Genomic DNA, 22,004 nt, shown 5'->3' on the forward strand with positions numbered 1-22,004 from the left:
TTCAATAAAAGCTGCCCTCCCAGACTGTTGTTTGGAGTTGGAATAAGAGAAATTTCACTAAGTTCTGTTTCTAGGAACAGCATCAAACGTAGATGACAACCCAGTCTCACAGACCATGCCTTCTCTAAGAGAAAAGAAGCAAGAGAAGAAAGAGAGGGCATGTCCTCGAAATTTCAAATTATGTTATGCAGCATCTCATCTAGTTGTGGGAACTTCTTTGAAATATTCATCAACTTCTTTGATGAAATAGATATTCATCAAATAGTACTTAGGCCTCTATTGGTTCCAGCCTCTAGGGATAAAGCAATAAACATGGAACCACCTTCTAGTAGAAGGAGATGGAAAATAAATGGCAAGAAAAAAACGAGAAGTTATGCAGGTGCATTTAAATTTTCTTCAAAACGCATCATTTCATTCAACCAAGAGAAATTATACAGAGTTCCATTAACACTCCTATTCTATGAGGAATGCATGACAAATTTCAAAAGTCAGATGAGGTTAGTCCCGTTGGGATAAACAAAGTGGGGCGTGGTGAATAGAATATACAAGGGCAGGAGCTGTCTTTTACAGGTAACCAAGAATAACATCAATTGGCAGGGAAGGGATGCCTAGATTGGGGAAAATGGGTGTAAGAGAGATGATTTTGTCTGTCTCTATACATGCATGTTTATTTATGCCATTTTATGTTTCAAAATTTATTTCAGGTGGGATTAAAAATAGAACCTACAGCCAAGGGTCATAAAAATGGAGTAAGAAAACTCAGGCAAAGACAAAACAATGTACGGAAATAAAGCAGGAAATAAAAAGGTCCTGCTTTGCATATAGGATCTGCTTTACAAATGCTAGAAGTGTGCAGAGAATTTTGTCTCTGAGAATTAGACTAGGCAATGCAAGGAGAAACTAATAAATTACAAAATTCAAATAAACCCCTTACACAACAACCCAACCAATAATTCAGGAGGAGTTGAATTGCAGCAGGTATTGAGACCAGAGAGGAGAGCCTGAACAAGGCCCTCCACAATGCCATTACAACACCACAGCAATGTATTTCCAGGCATCACTTATTATAATGTTTCTCCACTGTAAACAAACAAACAAAAAAGGCCAAAGTGTAACTCCATTCATAGCATTCTCCAAAAATCAACACAGTCTTGTTATTCATCTCTCTGAGGATATGGCTCGAGTCCAACATAAATTTTAGATTATCTTAACAAATTGTTCAGGAATTTTTTTCAACATATATCATTTCAGCTGGGTGTGGTGGTGCCTACCTGTAATCCCTGCAGCTCAGGATGGCCAAGGCAAGAGAACTGCAAGTTCAAAGCCAGCCTTGGCAACTTAGTGAGGCCCTAAGCAACTTAGGGAGACCCTGTCTCAAAATAAAAGATAAAAAATAGGTTGAAGCTGTAGTTCATTCCTGGGTTTAATCCCCAAAACCCAAAAAAGATAAAATAATAAGAACAAAAGACATTTCACTCAAATAGAAAGCTAGAAGCTCTTCCATGTTCCAGTAACATCACTATTCTATGAGAAATGCAATTGTATAATTTTATATAATCTGGGGAACATAACAAAAAAGTGCTCTGAAGAATTAAGAGTTGACTGTCACATTAAGACAGAAAGGTAAATCAATTTACAAGAGACTACATTTCAAGGAGTGGAAGAGTCCAGGCCTAGAGCCCACTCTGTCTAACTTCTACTTTCCAACTGAATACACTACTCTGCTATATTTAAAATTAGGTTTAAGTTTTTTTTTAATTATATAAGTATTATATGTTTGTTTTTTGTATTATATAAGTAGATACACAAGGAATAAAAGCAATATCGAACATTCCACAAATAATAAATTAAATAATAAAACATACACAATAAACTGCACAATAAATTAATGAAAAAGAAGATAATAGAAGGGGTAATTCTGCATTAAATTTATATGTTACTATTCAGTAAGATCTTAAGGAATTTTTTTTCTGAGTAGGTAAAATAATTTTAAATTCATTTAGAGTATTCCAGGTATGGAAGTAACCCATGGAAATATAAATGAAAAAAATTATAAAACTGTAAATGCTAAATAAGAGAATTTACAATAAAAGGAATGTTGACCTAAACACAATGACACTGGTACAAAAAGATAAACATGTCAGTAGAATACAACAGTCTAAGAGAGCTGATTGAAATACACATATGAGCTGTCAAAGGTCAATTATTTTTATTTCAATTAAGTGCATAAATAGTTATTTATTAATGTTGCCAGAATATTGTACTACCTGTCTTCTAGCAAAAGGCAAAACCTACTTCATACTATATAAAATATTACAGATGAGTTGGCCACTTTTTTATGTGAGAGAAAACGTTTTCAGAAATCCTATTGACTTCTAGTACACCAGAAAGTCATATTGTCTAACTGTATCTGATGGAATGAGGGAAGAAATTGACTAGAAAACACATCCCTCTGACAATATCCACATATAATGTTAAGGAATATCTTTCCTTTACAGTCCTTTAATGTACAAGCTCTGGGATGGATGTAAATACATATACTCACTGTACCAATTTAAGCTAGAATTTTCCCATTCAACCTTTTCAGGGTACATGAGTGATTTTGTATTATGGATCTAATGAAATGTGAGGGATCTCTTCTAATGCAAATTTTCTCTCATTAAAATTATTGGATAATTTTAGTCCACTCTCCTATCCAATAGCCAATAATAACATCGGCAATTCAAAAGTCCAGTACTTCCAGTCTAGGACACCATTATTTTTAAGAGATCCCATGAATTTATCTATTATTAAACTAGGGAAAACTTTGGTCAGTAAAACTGACACATAGTTAATAATTGATTACAAGCCACATCACACTTTCAGAAATCTTAGTAGGTTAAAATATGTATTTTAGGACAAAATAAAACCAAATGTTAGCCATAGTATACATTATCATTATCATTTTTTTTTCTGTTTCTGGACATTGAGATGTATTCATTTCATTATTTTAAATTATTGGTTCTTTTGAGTTGTACATGATAGTAAAACCCATTTTGACATAATTATAAAGGAATGAAACATACTGTTCTAATGCATTTCAACATACTGTTCTAATGCATTTCATTATTAAGTATGACATTTGCTTCTTGCCTGAGATAAATGAGTTGTGTGTACATATATATATAAAAATGTATATATATTAATATGTATATATAAATATATATACGTAAAATCTATCATCTACTGTGTTATCACAAATTTTATCTTAAATAGATAAAATTAAATTTTATCAACTCCTATAAAATAATTATAGGATTTAATTTTTTTTTTACATTTTCTTTCTAGAATCTCTTCAGTTCTTTTAAAAACTATTGATCTTTTTAAAAATGTTACTTTAGGCATGTAACATTATTTTATCTGCTTTTATAATTCTAATATACTTATTTTCAATTGCTTTCAGGTTGTTCATTCATCTTTAGTTCTGCAAACATCAATTCTCCCTTACAAAATCAGATGACAATCTGGGTTGTGGTTTTTCTTGGGTGTATGGTTATTTTGTCTGTTACATCTCATTCAGTTGAGGTTTTCTCTTACAGGAATCCTGCTTTTCCCCCAATTTCTGGAGATATCCTTAAGAAATACTTTTTACATTTGTCTGTGCAAAGTTCCTGTAGGGTTTTCTGTTTTTAGACCAAATTTAGATTAGCTTTTAGGCTTGAGGTTTTTAACACTGTACGAATGATTTGAGGTTCCACACACATGTGGATATTCTGATTTCTTTTGGAGATGGTTTCCATTAGTGGCGCAGTGTATGGCTTTGTACCAGGCCAGAACCAATGCTGGTAAGTAGAGATTTGGGGTTCCAATGAGGGAAAAAGTAGCATCCATCTAAATTTTACATCTGTGCAAGAATACCCATATCGACTCGCTGCATGCATGATGCTGGGTCCCCAACACTGTTTTGCTTTATTATTAAGACTGAACAAGTTATATCCATGGTTGTCCACAGTATTCATTATTAAATGTTAAAATATTATAAAATGCCTAATATACCTTTGTCAACCTCACTCAATCCTGTAGTTTCAATCATAAACTCCCTAAGTCCCCACACTATGTCTCAGCATGTATTCTGGCTTTCCAAGACTTCATACTCAGAGTGAGACTGGCACACATTTTGGTGTGGACCCAGCTATTGAATGTATGTAGTATTGTTTCCATCGCCAACCACAGGTCTCCATGAATATAATGACTTCCACTGTACTCCCACTTTGGCTATCATTTCCTTCTTTGTTTCTATCCTCAACTCCCCTGTCTTCAAAATTTTATGGTAATTGTCAGATCCTATCAAATACACATGGTGTTTTTATTCAGTAATTATTTGAGATACGGTATTCATACTCAGCATGGCAAACCAAGTGTAACAGTTCTAGTCAAAATATAAATGCTTTCTCCTTGTTATTGCTCATTGTCAAAGATAACATCACAATGGAAGAAAGCAATCACAATACATTAAAATCTCATTTCCTAAAACGAAGTACGTTTCCTAAGCTTAGAAACTCATAGCATCATCTCTCAAAGGGTTGTCAGTGATTCTGAAGTTCCATCAAAACAAAATTCAAATAATTTCTATGGAAAGTCTATCCAGATCCCTTTATGATTCCCAAGAAAAATACATGACTTCTTGACTATTTCCTCATCCTATTTTAACAATATTAAGAATTATTACCATCATCATCATCATCAGCAGCAGCAGCATTGTTATTTATGGTCTTCTCAAATATTTTCTATAATTTTAAAACAGTTAATTAGGTCCATTAACTGGGCCATAGCAGAGGTAGTAATTACATTTAGTTTACTATTATGAAGAAAGTTCTCTCACTTTCTATAGAAAAATCAAAATAAGCAGGTGGAAATTAATTTATTTTCCTACAACCCTTGAATCTCCATTTCTGTTTTGGGGATAACATTAAAAATCTTATCTTTACATTTTGCATAAATTTTCAAGGCAAAACTTGCTTACATAGCAAGCAGCACGAGTTAATATTTATTTTAGTCACATATATTTTGTTGTTTTTGTTGTTGTTACATGTATTCTCCTTCCTCTTCTTCATCTTCCTCCTCTTCTTCTTGAATGTGTGTGTGTTAAAACAAAGCAGTACAAAATCAAAGAATTATATATGTTGACAATAACAATTGTTTTAAACCTCAACTATATAACCAAATTACAGTGTCAAATGAACTTTTTGAAAGAATAATTTAGAAACATACATACATCTTCTGAAACTGCATCTTCAAACCAGCATCTCAACCAGTGTTACTGACCCCATGTGGCCTGGACATTACTGGATATCTTTTGAAAAGTTAAGGTCAAAAATCAAGAAAATCAGGTTTTGTGAACACCTAGTAGCCTGATTCTGCTCCAGGCTTTTTGCACATGTTTTATCACTTAATCCTCAAACCCATGTGACAAAGTAGGAAATATTACACCACTTTTACAAATAAGAAAACTGAGATTCCAAGAGATTAAATAACTTGCTTAAGGTCATATAACTTGTGTTTGGTTTCACTGGGATTTTTAACCCAGATTAGTAGAACTCCAAAATGTGTTTTTTCCATTACAAACAACTGCCTATAAGTTAGTTATCAAACCTACTTATATCTGAGTATGTACTACTTTTAAGAGAAATTCTGGCCTTTCAATTTCTTTTTCTTGGAAGAATATTATCATCTCTACTACCTGCTTGATAGTCTACAGAGAATAGTAATTCAAGCCCTTTGACTTTGGACATAGAAACCACATATGATTCCCATGATACATGAATTTCAGTTGGGTGTGGATCAGGTTTTCAAAATCTTCACATAAATCATTCTATTCTGGCACATCACCCCTGCCTTCACTGACTGGACAAGCTCTTTCTGGTAAGATTCTTTGGGCAACTTTCTTTTTCCCTGATGGCCCATGATTTCCAACGTATTTGGCATGTTTTCTTTAATGTGATCAGCAATTCTTGGAATCCACTCTGGCATATCTTGAATGACACAATTTTTTGCATGGACTGTTTTCTTCTGCACAATCAGAACTCACTTCTATTAAAAAGCTTTTAAGCAAAGCCAAGGCTTAACCAAGTTTAGGTCACTTAGATGAATGGTGAATCACCACGATAAACAATGATACTCACGTACTCCCTCTACCAGAAATCACTGGTTCTATCTGAATCCCCCAGTCCTAATAATTTGTATACTTACAAATTATCATGTTTCAGAAAAAAATGATCCAGTAGGAAATCAACTCTTTTGGCCACATATGCATTGAGCACCTGTTGTATGCATCCAAATTCACTGCTCTGTTCCTCCAGAAATTAAATTCTAGTCAACAAATGAGTACATTCATACAGAGGTACAATGAATACTCAGTGTCCCAACAGTTTTCCCACATCATTCTCCCGCAGGTTTCCATGCACCTCTCTGCCCTTTCTTTCCTCATCAGTTTTCTTTTGTTAATGTCCCTTTTTTTGTCTTTCCTATAATTTTTGGCATGACTCAGAGTCCCACACTCATACTTGTCTCTGTTGGAGACCCCATCTCACCATCATCTCTTTATGGTCAAATTCCAAATGATGCTTTCTTGGCACTTCCACCTTCAAGCCCTACAGACACCTAACCCTGAACAAAGGAAAACAAAGCTCATTATGCCTCCACAAAACTTGTTCCCCAGCAACATGACCAATGTTGGTGACTGGTACCATCGCTACCAGATTCGTTCATTTTAGTGATTGGTGTTACCATGGAACTTGGAGACAATCTAGAAATCATGTTTGCTTCCTTAGCTACCAATATTCAGTCACTAGACCCTGTCAATTATACTTCTGAAATCCTATGAATCCATCCCCACTACCTCACCATCATCTCATAATCAACCAAAACATTATTCTGTGTATTTTTCCTCTTCCATCCATAATTCATATCATTAAAAGAGTAATATTTAAAATATATATGCCAGAAAAGTCCTCCAATTAAATCCCTTTAATGACTTCTTGTTGCCCTCAGCCTGCATCCGATCTCCTGAACACAAGATCGAATGTTAAGGCTTCAGATTATTTCTCTGGTTTTTTGTTTTGTTTTTTGTTTGTTTGTTTGTTTGTTTGTTTTTTTACCCATTCTCACCTTTTTTTTCTCTATCCTACCAAATAGTCAAAATTTATTTTAGTTCACTTTGTATATTTTTTCCCTTGAGACCATACCATAATTACATTATGTTATGCTGGAACATTCTCCCTACTTTTCCCATTTTACTATCCCTTTCTGTTGGAGAAATCTTAGTCATCAGGTCTCACTGATATCCCTGGAAGGCTTCTCTGAACTTCCCAGACTGTTTCAATTACCCTCCCAAATGTTACTATACTACTCCACTCATATTTAAGGATAGCACTAAATAGTAAATTATAATTGGTACTTCTCTATTTTCTACAGAAGGCTTTAGCTGATATAAGACAGAAATTATGTTTTGCGAACTTTTTTATTTCCTGAAGATTGTTATGAACATTACAAGTATTCTGATAAGATATGTTAAGGAGATAAATGCATGGATGGAGAAGTGCATGGATGGATGGTGGATCTTTTTCCTGAGTGCCCTGAAGGGGCAGAATTAACAGGGAAATTAACAATGAAGTGATGCCTTCAAGAATAAGACTGTCTCCAGGAAATGGAAGAGGAACAGGGTTTTCTATCAAGACTATAGCAGAAAATATGACTGTGAACGAATGATACATTTGATAAAGGATGAGAATTTCAGTGCTATTGAAGTTTTTCTTTACTATTTTAAGTGAAAGAAAAAGCTAGAAGTTAAAGTGTGACCAGACTATGGTCTTAATTATACCCTTAAGATTATACTGTCTTTAATCTTTATTCAGTTCATATAATATATGGAGCCCTCATAATATTTTTGATGATGGTAATAATGTTTATGGAGCATTTACTGTATGGCAGACCTTCCTGTAAGTACTTTAGATGCTAATCTATTTCAGTCCTTCAAGAATCCTGGGAAACAAATCATAAGAAAGGTGATGGGGTCAGTCAGCTTTTAATATAGGGGGTATGTGTTGTCTATAAAGAATTTAAAAGCAACTACAAATTGCACTGTGATTATCCTCATGTGTTGGTGATTCCAAAAGTCTGTCAATAATAAAATACTATTTCTTGAAAAAAAAATTATTGTTTTAAATCCTATAATTACTAGTTACTACAAGTTTTGGGTGGCTTCAATTATTTTATATGATCACTTAATCTTTTCATTTATTTTAAAAATTAAAACAATGAAACAAGAGATGTGCAAGATATACATACTATTGTGGTTGGCAACTGCAAATCTTAGTTCACACATGAAATAGTTTACTGAATTTGAAAGATACCCTTACCCTTAAAATACCTTATTCCATTTAATTGTTACTCATTTTTTCATTATTGTGACAGATCAATAAAAGTGTATACATTATTTCCTTTTGATTGGGGAAAAATGTAATTAAGATAATAAATTTGTGATTTTATCATATTGTAATAGTTATTCCTATTTATTTTTAAATTTTCTAATGTCATTACATACAGAAAATTCAACAAAACATACCACTTTTTCTGGTTATTATTCATTTTATTTTTTTGTTAATAATTAAAAAGATTTCATAAAAATATTTTTACACAATGATTAAATCTAGGTGCCAGATATGCTAGTTGTGCCACTGATAAACCCTGCAGGGTAAGTACAAATATTATCTACAATTTTATAGACAAGACAACCTGAGGGAAAAATGGCAAGGGACAGAGACCGATTGCCCTGTGAAGTAGATTGCCATGGGTGGAGGCCTGAGACACACAGGAAGCAGGGATCCCACTCTGAAGACAGTTTGCAAACTCTGCCCTGCTGGCAAGCTTTGGAGGAATGGTTGGTTTGAAAGGGCTGGGAAGCTTCTGCACGGGAAAAGAATTGAAGTTATTCTAAGTACTGATTCTTCCTAATGTTTATACACAAAATGTTTCTTGTTTGTTATTCCCTCTAGGACATAGTTGATGGAAAAATCTCATCTCTGGGGAAAAATGCTTGCAGTGATCATGAGGCCAGAGTTATAAAAATGAAATATTGTAATTTCATAGTCACAACACTGGTTTTGTAACTGCACTGCCATTCCTTATTTGATATAAATTGAATGAGGCAAATTTCAGAGCACAATATGATATTTAGGAAAATAATAGTAGTTACCGTTCTGACCTGTGCTACGACATTAAGGGAAAAGGCTCCATTTTAAGACAACTAAAACATATTTTGCTACCTCTCCCAGGACTGCTCCTGACAGAACATGAAATGACCAGCTAAGGTGCTCTCCATTCTAACAATGTTATCACCCGGCATATGATACCTTTGTGCCAGATTCATCAGTCTTATTACCCAGAGAGCCAGTTGTTTTTTGTTTTGCTTTGTTTTTTGGTACTGGGAATTGAACCCAGAGGCACTTAAACATTGAGTCACATTGCCAGCCCTTTTTTGTACTTTATTTAGAGATAGGGTCTCACTGAGTTCCTTAGGGCCTCACTAAGTAGCTGAGGCTGGTTCCGAACTCACCATCCTCCTTCCTCAGCCTCCCAGCTACTGTGACTACAGGCCTGCCAGAGATGCAAGGGCAGGTTCTTGTGGGACATCTCAACAGCATCCCCAGCTCACTTTTATGTAGGATAAAAGGCAAAACAGAAAATGTGACTTAGAGATTTTGGATTCAGATAGTTTTTTCAGTTGCAAACCCTGCGTTGTTTCTGATTCTCCTGTTTCTACCCTTCATCCACAAAACAACACATCGTGCTGCTTTTCCTTTGGATTCTCCATTATTGTACATTTAGGGGGAAAAGTCAGATGAGTTATTGTGTATCTCACTCACAAGGAATGGATTTTATTTGAAGCTTTAAATAAATAATGGATGGTCTGACAAGTTCAGGGAGGAAAATGATCATCAATTCACACCAAAAGTACAATTCAGGTCGTTGAAGCCTCAGATTGTCTGGACAATTGCCCAAAGGTCATCATCATTCTTTAGCATGCCTTTGGCCTCTCATAGATTCAACATGAGTATTTTTGCTGAGAAAAGAGAATAAAACACAGGTCAGGGCCTCTTGTAGGAATGAATCTTCTGTGAAGTAGGACCTACCCAGGATATTGACACCATTAACTTTTTAAATGTATTTACTTATAATTTCCGAACCACTTTTTAAGGTATAGTTAGCATACACAAAGTTTATGTATTTACTGTACACAACTTGGTAAGTTTGAATGTGTGTGTGCGTGTGTGTGTGTACATTGCTATCCGTATTGCTCTCTATACCATAGCCATCACCTCTTGTCCTCTTTATTTATTTTTTATTCTGTAAAAACACTTTCTATGAGATCTCTTTTCTTAGTAAATGTTGGTGTGTACAATATAGTATTGTTTACTTCAACACGATACTGCACAGTAGATCTCCAGGGATTATTCATCTTGCAGAACTGAAAATTGACACACTGTGATGAAGATCGTTCCTCCTCATCCCTCTCCCCCATTCTCTGGTAACAAGCACTCTGCTCTCTGCTTCTATAAAGTTTACTATTTTAGACTCTTCTTTAATGTATATTGTGCATTTTTTGTTCTTTGGTTTCTGGCTTAGTTCACTTAGCATAAGGTCCTCTGTGATCACACAAGTTGTTATATTCCATTCTGTATGTTCATTGCATTTCCTTGACCAGTCATCCACCAGTGGACACTTAGGTTGCTTCCATGTCTTGGCTATTGTGAATAATAATGCAGTAGATATGGGAATGTAGGGATCTATTAAAATCCTAACTTCAATTCCTTTGAATATATGTCCAGAAGTGAGATTTCTGGACTGCATAATAGCTCTATATTTCATTTTGGAGGAAATTTCCACTGTCTTCCATAGTGGCTATACCAATTTATTCTTCCACTACCTATAAGGGTTCCCATTATCCACATCCCAGTCAGCACTTGCTCTTCCTGATTTTTATAGTCCAGATTTGACAGGTGTGAGGTGACATATCTTTTTGGTTTTGATTTTGTTTTGCTAATGATTAGTAATATTTCTTTTGTCCATTTTAATTGGATTATTTACTTGTTTTTGCTATTTAGTTATGGGAGTTTCTCATGTTTTGGATTAATTCTTGTAACTGTAATTAATTCTATGTAACTGGCAGATATGTTATGGTCTTTGGGACTGTTTTATGCAAGTACCTCACTGTTTTTATTATTAGAGCTTTTTAAAATATTTTGAAATCAGGAAATACGATGTGTACAATTTTGTTGTTGTTCACAATTGCTTTGGTTATTTGGGGCCATTTTTGGTTCCATAAGATTTTAAGTTCTATTTTGAAAAAAAATGTCATTATTATTTTCACAGGGTTGGCATTGAACCCATATGTCACCTTCAGTAGTATGTACATCATAACAAGCTTAATTTTTCCAATCCATAGTCATTTATTTCTGCTTACAATTTTTACTCCAGCCCCCCAAATACTCCAGTCTGCTTCGTATAATTTTAAACTTGACCCAAATCTTCATTGGCTGACAATTTTTCCATGCAATTTCTGTTTCACAAATAAGCCATAGTCATAAAAGTGTCATTTTGCTTTGAGACAAGGACTTGCTAAGATGCTGATGTTGGACTTGAATTTTTGTTCCTTCTGTCTCAGCCTCCCAAGTTGTTGGTATTACAGGAACTTGCTACCAGGACATGCCATTAATGTGTCATATTGAGGAAAAGGTGACATTAATAGTTCTCCCCAGAGGTTTTTCTCAGGAGAAAATGAACATGGATAGAGAGGGGGGAAATATTTTGATATTCTAATTCCAGGTTTTACATTTTGCAGTATCCATGTCTCTTATCTTTGAAAAACTGCCTAAGGTGGTGGTTGATAAAATTGATCATGAAGCATGGATTATCTCTGTTCTTCAGCAATCTATCACTAAAAGTAAAATGAGTGTAATGTGTCCACCTTGTAGGGAGGTAAATAAGTTTAAAACAGCAATTTGACTCTCTGGAAACATGATTTTATTTAAACAAAATGGAGAGCGATTCTTGAAGGTCACAGATTTCAGTCTAGCAGCAAGAGCAAAATTTAACATGAAAAACTGGGTATATTATGCAAAACTTACCTACAAAGCAAACCCTCAAATAAATTACAGAGTCACTCTCAGGCTGATCATTTTTAAAAGTTTGTGATATGCATCTAGCACACTATTGACATTCAATCCTCTGTAAACTTCAATTTAATGACTTTACCATCCCTATGAGGGACATTCACACAAATCATCTAATGCAGAAATTTTCCCTGAGTTGAAGAGAAAGCAGGCAAAAAGTGTTTTAGAATTCCCTGACAGATGTTTTCAAACTACACACTCTGTCAGCATAACTCAGTGTGCCTCTCCTCTCACTTTTGAGGCCTGTGGACCACCAGGGGCCTAAAACTGTAAAGAAAGAGTGGGGCCCTGAGAAGTGAGTTGACGAAGCTTAATGTGATTCTCATAATGAGCTGTAATGGCTCTTCCTATGTGTCAACTAGATTAAGGGATACCCAGATAGCTGGTAAAGCAGTACCTTTTGATATACCTGTCAGGGTATCTCCTGAAGAAAAATCACAATTTGAGCTATTATTAGTCAGAGACATCTATATATTACATTTGAATCAGCATTTGAATTAGCGTTTGAATCAGTAGTCCGAGGAAAGAAGTTTTGCCCTCATCAATGTGGGCTTTAACCAATCTTGTGAGGACCCAGATAAAAGATAGAGGCAGAGGAATGGGGCTCATTCTCTCTGTTCTTGAGCTGGGACATTAGTATTCTCCTGCCATGAGTCATTTGAGTTCCCCTGGTTGACTTTGTAGAAAACATATTGTGACATTTCTTGGCCTCCATGATCGCACAAGCCCATTTCTATAATAAATCTCCTGCTGCATATTTATATAAGGTGCTCCCCAACTTACAATGGGATCACCTTCTGATATGCTCATTGTAAGCTGAAAACATCACGAGTCCAAAGTGCATTGAATGCACCTAACAAACCAAACATTGCTTTGCCTCATCTGTTTTAAACATGCCAGACCGTTACATTACCTATAGTTGGTCAAAATCATCGAACACAAAGAAGTGTTGGATGTCTCGTGTCATTTACTCAATACTATACTGAAATGAAATACAGAATAATTATACATGTATATTTTCCCACCATCATAAGTAGAAAATCACAAGTTGAGCTATTGTAAGTCAGAAACATCTGTATATTACATTGAGTCTTTTCTGGGGAGACCATTATTACACAGCTCTATCCAGATAACCAGCCCAGAATTCCTGAAGCCATATTGGAATCTGCTAACATGGAAACCACAGAGCCAGACACCTTGGGTTCAAATCCCAATCCTGCCTTATGCTCCCTTATGCTAACTGTGTAACATTGGGAAATTTACTCAGCCTATTAATAATTCAGTTATTTTGTGTTTTAATGAAAGTAATAATTGGAACTATCCATTACAAATCTGTCATGAATATCTTTGTGTGCATGAAAGAGAAAGAAAGAAATAGAGGGAGATAGATTAAAATAATGTTTGGTGATAGTGGGTGCTATATACACATGAATTGCTCTTAATAAGCTCAAATCCACATGGAAAGTGCTAAAATAATAAATAAATTAAATAAATAAACATTTGAAGAGGGGTAGTAATGCACAGTATTGTGTATGAATGAACAGGGGAAAAGAAGAACAGGGGGAAAACTATGTATCAAAGTCACCACAGGTTTTCCCACTCTCTTCTCATCTTGCCAATCATTCTTACGTATAGGAAGTCTGATCCCAATGTTCCAAATATCACATATGCACAAATGATTCCCAAATATATGTCTCTAGTTTGATCCAAGTTTTTGCTCCAGCCTCCCAAATACTCCAGTCTGCTTCGTATAATTTTAAACTGGACAACTGCACGGAAATGTCTTATGGGCAACTGTCCCAGTCTCTGTCATGTAGAAAGAAGTTCCTGTGCAAGGATTCAAATGCAAGATTAGGGCAGTGAGGGTCAGAAAGAGAAGTGATGCGAGACCAAAACATGAAGCATTTCTCACTTTATTGTTGCATAATAGCAAACTTCAGAAGCATGGCAAATTGCTCAAGAAGCTTTTTATTCTACATGAGTGGAGGCTTACAAAACAAGAATTACACTGTGGAGTAATCCAAGCAGGGGAGAGATGGGTCTGACCTCCTCCCGTGAAAAGGCCACTCCTTCTAACTTTGTGATGGCCTTTCATGGTGCCAACATAGAAGTGCTTGGATGTGTGACTTGGTGTTTGCTCCAGGTTTAACAATGAGAGGGGTGCTAGTATAGGTAGTTGACAACCAAGGACCAGGAAGCAGTCATGAGGGAATATGGCACTATGCCCAGCTTTGAGCAATAGATCAGCTTGAAATTAACCTGTCTAAAACTGACTTCCCTCCTGACGTCCTGCGCCTTCCCCTTAAATAATGCCCCACTCCCAGTTACAGAGAGTTCTGGTAAAAATTCTTGGAGTCATCTTTTTTTTTTTTTTTTTTCATTTCTTTCTGGCGTACCTCACTTCTATCTGACAGCCAATATGTTCCTAGCTTAGAATCATGCCACTGGCTATTTCCTTTACCAACTTTGTTTCCTGCTATACTATATATGGACTCTGCTGTGGTTTGAAATGATTTAATTATGTTTCCCAAAGGTCCATATATTAAAAGCTTGATCTCCAAGATGGCAAACTGGAAGGTAGGGGTGTCCTCAGTGAGGACTATGGGACCACAGTATGTCTCTTTCTCTATCTCTGTCTCTTTGTCTCTCTCTCCATCTCTCTCCCTCTTTTCTAGCATGTGACCACTTGCTCTTACATGTATATCTACATAATGTGTCACTACTCATCACTTTCACAAGAGGCCATATTAATAGGATCACCCTATTTTGGACATTGAATCTCCAAAACATTGAACTAAATGAGCATTTTCTCTTAATACATTAGCTGTCTCAGGTCTTTTATTGTAGGAACGTAAAGTTGACAAATGCAGCTTCTTTCCTTACCTACCTTTGGATAACGTCCTAAATATCACATTCTCAGTAAAAGCCTTCTCTGATCACCTGTTCCCTACTATACTCCTTGTCCCCTTCCCCACTTCTCATCCTCTAATGTGTTATATGGCTGACATATTACATGACTATATTTATTGATTTATTCTCTCCATGTACATATAAGCTCAATAAAGGCAGAGATTTATATCTGCTGTGTTTACTTGAGATGCTTACCACATCAGAAATTCTGGCAAAGTGGAAGTTTGTGATAAAAGTTTAAATGATCTCCAACATCTCTTGGAAGCCTTAGTAGATCTAGTCAACTCTAGCCATGCCAACACTTTCACATGAGAACCTTTAGCAGAGTGGGTAGGTCCATCTATTAAGTGGATAGATGCCTCACTCTAACAGTTGCCATATTAGCTTCGCTGCCTCGCTCATGAGCACTTGGGTAGCCCCCGTTCATTAAGCTGGAATTCTGAAAGAAGTGTAATGCTCTTTGAAGAAAGTGATTATGTCCTGAAATGTTACCTGCAACTTCTCCCCCAAATTGAACTTCCCTTTCCACTCCTTGGAATAATAAGAGAATAGAGAAAATTCAAAAGCATTCTGGATAGTAAGAAATCATGTTTTGCTTTGTGTCTGGGCTGAAGGTTGATCTACATAAAGACTCTTGTTAGACAAAATAAACATCACCCACCTCTAACACCTATTTCTGTGCCTATTTAAAGCCTTTCTCCCTTAGCAGTTGATGACCTTTCTGGTATTGTTCTTCTTACCATTGTGGATATCCATGAAAACAAGTGAAAGTTCGCCTGAGAGTGATCCCTGAGCCTTAGAGTCTCATTTCAATTTACCAGCTGAACCCCTGTATTGGAATCTGTCCTGAGATCTTAACCAGTGCTGATGGTTCTCACTCTTTTCCCTCCTCCCCATGATCTTCTTCCTGGCAGCAAGTCACCATGCAAGGGTGGGACAAGAAAATTGTCCTTTAACTGACTGTTCCCTCCCATCTTAACCTCCTGTTGGTCACTAAGTTTCATTGGATTTTTACCTTCAACTTGGATTCTGTCCACATTTTCCTCCTGCTGCTGTAACTGCCTCAGTTTAGGTCTACACTTCTTCCTCACCCTATTGCTGGTACTTCTTCAATGGTGTCCTTGCCTCTGTCTTTATGGATTTTCTTACTCTTTCAAGCACTGTTTAAAACAGAAAATGAACAGTCATTCTCCGCTCCTTGTTTTCCTTCATCTAGTATTTACAACTTTTTCTAATTTTACCTCTTAAAATTATCTCCTGAATCATCTTCCAAGCCTAGATAATCTGCGTCTCTCTCCTGAATTACTGCCACGGCTTCCTAACTGATCACCCCATGGTTTCATTTTATTTATCTCCATATGGTCCTTGGCGATAATCCTTTACAAGTACATTTTTTTTTCTTCTTAAAATATGTTTTTAATGTCAAACCCTGCATAACAATCGCTCTATTGCAAACCATGGCCTTTAGAATTATGGGGAAAGCCATTAAAGGTGTGCATAAAGGCTTTTTGGTATAATTTTCCCTGCAATTCCAACCCCAGCTTGGATCAATCTTTCCCTCATTCTGGCCTCTCCAGCCACACAGGGCTTTCCTGGCGCTCTTTAGAAAGCCACCGTCTTGGCCTCCTTTCTTCTTGCCAACCCCTCTCCTTGCCTAGTTTGACCTCCCTGCATGTCCACTTAAACATCCCTTTCGCAGGGGAGCCTATTTTGGCAAGCTAAGATTTCCTAGTCAAGAGCAGACTCCTGTTTTATACTCCTCAAATCCTTTCTCCCTCATGGCAGTTTGTACACTTGCACCTCCTTTCACAATTATCCATAATCAAATTTAAAATCAGTGTTCACAGGTAGTCTGTACAATGAGTTCAGAGACCCCTTCTGTTAGTACCCTGCTGCCTGTTACTGCAGGTTAGGCAGTAGATGTTCAACATTTTTGAATGAATGATTTAATTTTGTTTTGCCCATTAAAAACACAAGAATTTCTTTTAAAATATAGGGCTTTTCTAAAATATGAGTCAAATTCTATTCTCCTGTGTTTAACACCCTTTAATGCTTCCTCATTTCTAAAGCCTAAAAGCTCACTCCTCCTCTGGCATATAAAACCTCATCTACTTTTACAGTCTCACTTCTTCCTATTTTCTGAGATGCTCTTAAGATATTATTTGGATTTCTTCAAAGTTCTCATGCAATTTGACATTTTTTACCTTCAGCCTTCTTAAATTGCTATTTTTTTCTTTTTCAATTTCTTTATCAACCTGAGAAATCTTCACCATAAGGATCTACTCAAAATTTACTTCTTGCCATGAATCTCCCCCTGGACTTAAAAGTGAGCAAAACTGGAAACTGTTACCTTCATGTTTCCAGAGCACACTGGCTACCTTTTCCTATATTTTAACATAGAACCATTAGTGTAAAAGTCCCTTTTACCCTTCTCAAGGATCTGCAGAGACAGGGACATTGTCTATTTCTTCATTCCTGAAGGCTGTGTAAAATATGTAGACATTATTCAACTCATGTACAAAGGAATGAAATTTATTATTATACTGACAGCTTGTGATCCTCGAAAAAAGATGTATACCATTAGAATATTAACAAAGTAATTTTCTTCTCTATATAATATCATTTTAATATTTCTTGCAAAGAAAATATCGTGTCTATTAAGGGTAGTTGATATGCTTCAGTCTTTTACAAAGGGGGGTTTTGGTTCTTAAGATACCCTTGGATTTTCAACCACAGTTATGAGAACTAATTTCATTAATATTATTTTCCTTCTTCCATAATTCAGACTTCCTTGTTTGTTTCATTGACCCTGTTTTATATGTGGGTATTTTTGTTAGTTTTTGTTCCATTTTGTTTTTCTTTTGGCTATGGCTATCTCTAATTATCTTGTAAAAGAGTACAATAGGAAATAAAGACTAAGATCACTAAAGATTTTTCCATTCTATCATTATTTAATGTAAAAAAAGTATTTCTTTCCTATAGATATACAGATGAGTTAAAATGGTAATTACAAAGAAAAACATTTCCTTAGAACTCTACACACACATACACACACACACACACACACACTCACACACACTCATTCACATGTTAGAGAATATGTTCACAGTTAGACTCAATATTTATATCACTCTCCCTGACTTTATATTCATGTATTTTTACAAATGTCTATTTTTTCTATTTCCCTTTACCAAGTACTTTTTCTCCCAAAAGTCTTCACTGATTAATGCAAGATGCTTTCAGGACACAAACACTCACACACACATACACAAACAAAAAAAAAAAAAAAAAAAAAAAAAAAGAAAAAGGAAAAAGAAAGAAAGAAAAAGGGAAAGCATATTATGTACAGACTACAATTTTGCAAAAAAAAATTAGTGTATGGCCTTGGAAAAGTTTATTATTTTAGCCTTGGTTTTCTCATATGTGTAATGTAAATAAGCTTTTTACCCATCCTGCTTCACAGGACTATATAGACAATCAGAGTGGGCTTCCAGAGCAGAATCATCCTCAAGTAAGTGCTTAAATGAGTAAATTGTCATGACTTAATTGCAAAACTTTAACTTAAACTGTGAATTTTTCTCTGTGTACAGAAATATTTATATAAAAAATGTAGATATTGAGTCCATGCATTTGTTATCTTGCTCTTGTAAAATTATATAATTATATAACATATACTAAACATATATATACTGTAAATCTATATGTGTATATACACTGTATGTGAATAAGTATTTTTTTACAGATACACTATGCACACATATAGTTCTTTTGTGGAGTTAGTATATATGCATATATATATATATACATATATATATTCAATGTATATATATGTACACGACTTGCATGTAGTTAGCACATATATATGCGATGTACTACATTTATATGTGCATGACTTGTATGTAGTTAGTTTGTATATGCACATGTAAATGCCATATATATATATATATATATATATATATATATATTCAGATGCAATTATTTTAAATATTATATAAACAAATTTTAAAGCTAGATGTGAATGATAGTCAAATAAAAACTTATGTGAATATTCAGCTAATATCTGTACATATGTTTGGGTGTACTTGTTTAAACACTCTTGCTGATCCATAGCACCTTCATGACCTTCAGACAAAAGTTAAAAAGGAAAGAATGACAACAGCAGCCAAAGAATCCTGGAAATCACCTGCATATTTATTCTGTGCAGTGATGCACATCAAGGATTTTGGAGGGATGGAGCTCTTTACCAGGAGCAATAGGAGAGGAAAGCAAAACCAGAACAAAGAGAACTGAGTGTCAGTAAAACAGTGAAACAATTTACTGTCGAATTATATTTCCTAAACACATATGCCTTCAATAAAGTAAAGATATTTGATTGCAATTTGCTCAGCATCCATTTTAAGGTTAATAATTAGCTATCAGGCAAAGTGACACTTTTGAAAATTATAATACAATAAAATGTGTCATACTAAACCATTTTAGGAGTGGGTGAGTGGTTTCATTTTGTTGCAGGGTCACAATTGGCTTCAGTGTATAACCTTGCCAAGCATCACAGCAGCGGAGCTTTTGTGCAAAGTGAGCGTAGCACCAGGTCAGCACCACTCAATCATTGTTCAATAGGCTTCCTTCAGATAATACAATGGGCCTCAAAATAATCCAAGAAAAACAGTGTGAGGCCATTTCAGCTGAAGGATTATCCCATTGAGAGCTTAAATTTCACTTCTCTCTATACTCGTTTTCACGTTTTAATTTACAGTCCATTTATAGGTTCCCCTAAATAATGATTTAGCTGTTGGGTAATGTTGTTGCACAAGATCCTTTCATTGCATATAATATCCTCTTTGTATTTTAAAAGGTCCATCTTCTCTCCAGCTAGTAAGGTTCAACTCTATGAAGTACAGCCCGATTGGACTAAGCACCTGATAAATCCCAATCAGTTACTCATTCATTCTGTCACTCAGTCTAATAGTCAACAACACTTTTGCAGAAACCTAGTGTATGTTGTGCCCAAACACATGTTCTGGTGGGATACAAATAAAAATGGAAGTTTACAAAATGCATGGTATTAGCTAGGATAAAATGGATATCACAATTGGAAACTGATGGTGGAAGTCATGATTATTGTTATTGTTGTTTCCCTAAATTTAGTCCACCCTAACTCACAAGCCAGGTCAATATGCTAATCCACTTTGGGTATCCACTCATGTGCTCAATCTTCCCAGGACCAATGAATACAGAGTCTCTGAAGGATTTCCTTGCTTGTATGAAAGAGGCACTGGCCCTTGCTCTGTCCTGATGAAGTACTTGAGACTGGTATAGCCCCCTTGCTATCTGCCTGAGTGTGACATCAACACTGAGAAAGACAGATGGAAGCAGTGGGCAGAACATAGTCCTTAGTGACATCTAACCCCATCAATCAACTTCAGAGACTGCCCTACTTTTTGGAATTTCTAGTCATTAAATTCAGTTTGATATAGTGTTTTATTGGCAAACTGAAATATCATAATCAAAAGGGGTGGGATTTGCTACTCTTTCCCTGCAGGACAAGTTGTGTGTGTATGAAGATCATAAAACTTTTATCTATTTTGACATATTAAAGAGCATTCAATGAAATTTTCCTGACTAAAAAATCAAAAATTCATCTCATGTTGTAAGTGTGGCAGATTGTCCTTGTCTTTCATGATAGTTAAAAATTTGAGACAACATAAATGGTCAAAGACATAGATAAATAAATGCTTGAATGAAGCATGTAGTTTAATGGAGAAAACTATGGGACATTCACTAAAAATTGTATTTGCAAATATTCGATGACACAGGAGAGTGTTTATATTAAAATGTCAAGAAAATACAAAAACAAAATAGTCTGCTGAAGCTGAATCTGTCCACCAGCTGCTGCAGCCCTCTGAACATGTGCCAGGCAGAGGGCTGAGTGCCTTAGGTGGGTCATGCCAGGTCAATTTCTCAGCAAACCTGTGCAGCAGGTGCTCGGATTTATCCCAGTGTTGCTGATGAGCAGAGGTTTGGGGGATTAAATAACATGTACAGGATCATATAGCTACTAAGTAGTGGGCTGGAATATGAATCCTGAGAGTCACCCTTCTCTAATATATTTAAGATAAATAGAATCTGGATCATGTCCACCTCTGAATTTTTCTGCTTTGTCCTATCTTTGGGTCCATCCCCAGATCTTATAAATATCCCTAAGATCTTATTTCTCTTGATGTGAATCACTTATCCCCAAAGCCTGAGGATAGGAAGGCTCCACTTACCTCGTTCAAATCACTCTGATTTTCCATACTCTAATTAGTAATAGGAAACTGTGAATATATAACAAACAAGTGTTGAAACAAAATATATCTGTGAGACAGAAGTTTAACGTTTAAAGCTAGACATTTCTCTTTCCCAGAGTCCTTTCTTATTCCTGGCAGTGGGAATTCCATACTGTCTGCTTTTCTGCCCCCACAGGGGCACCCTGCCATGTGGCTGGGGCGCTTTCTTGAGCTCCTATTGCCTCAGCTGTCAGCTTCCAACCAAATTGCGGTTCCTGCTAGCTTTCTAGGCAAAGCATCCCAAACTAGGTCCTAAGTATGTTTTTGTATATGTTAAACTCCCTATTTTTTAAAGAGGAGAGGACAGCACCCTCTAGTATCAACATTTAAACATACCACAGAGGCTTAGAATCCTTTTTTGTAATATTATACACGATAAATTCCTGCCAGAGCTTTCCGAAGAGCAAGCATCTTGTTTATGAATCATATATTTTCTAGATTTCCAAAGTTAAGATTTATTTTTGAACTAAATAATAAGATCATTTCATAACTATAATTTATTTAGTTAACTAAAATATTTTCTTCTTTAATAAGGATTTTACTAAGAAAGTAGAATTAT

Source organism: Marmota flaviventris, chromosome 7, assembly GCF_047511675.1.
Source record: "Marmota flaviventris isolate mMarFla1 chromosome 7, mMarFla1.hap1, whole genome shotgun sequence".
NCBI classification, from domain to species: Eukaryota; Metazoa; Chordata; class Mammalia; order Rodentia; family Sciuridae; genus Marmota; species Marmota flaviventris.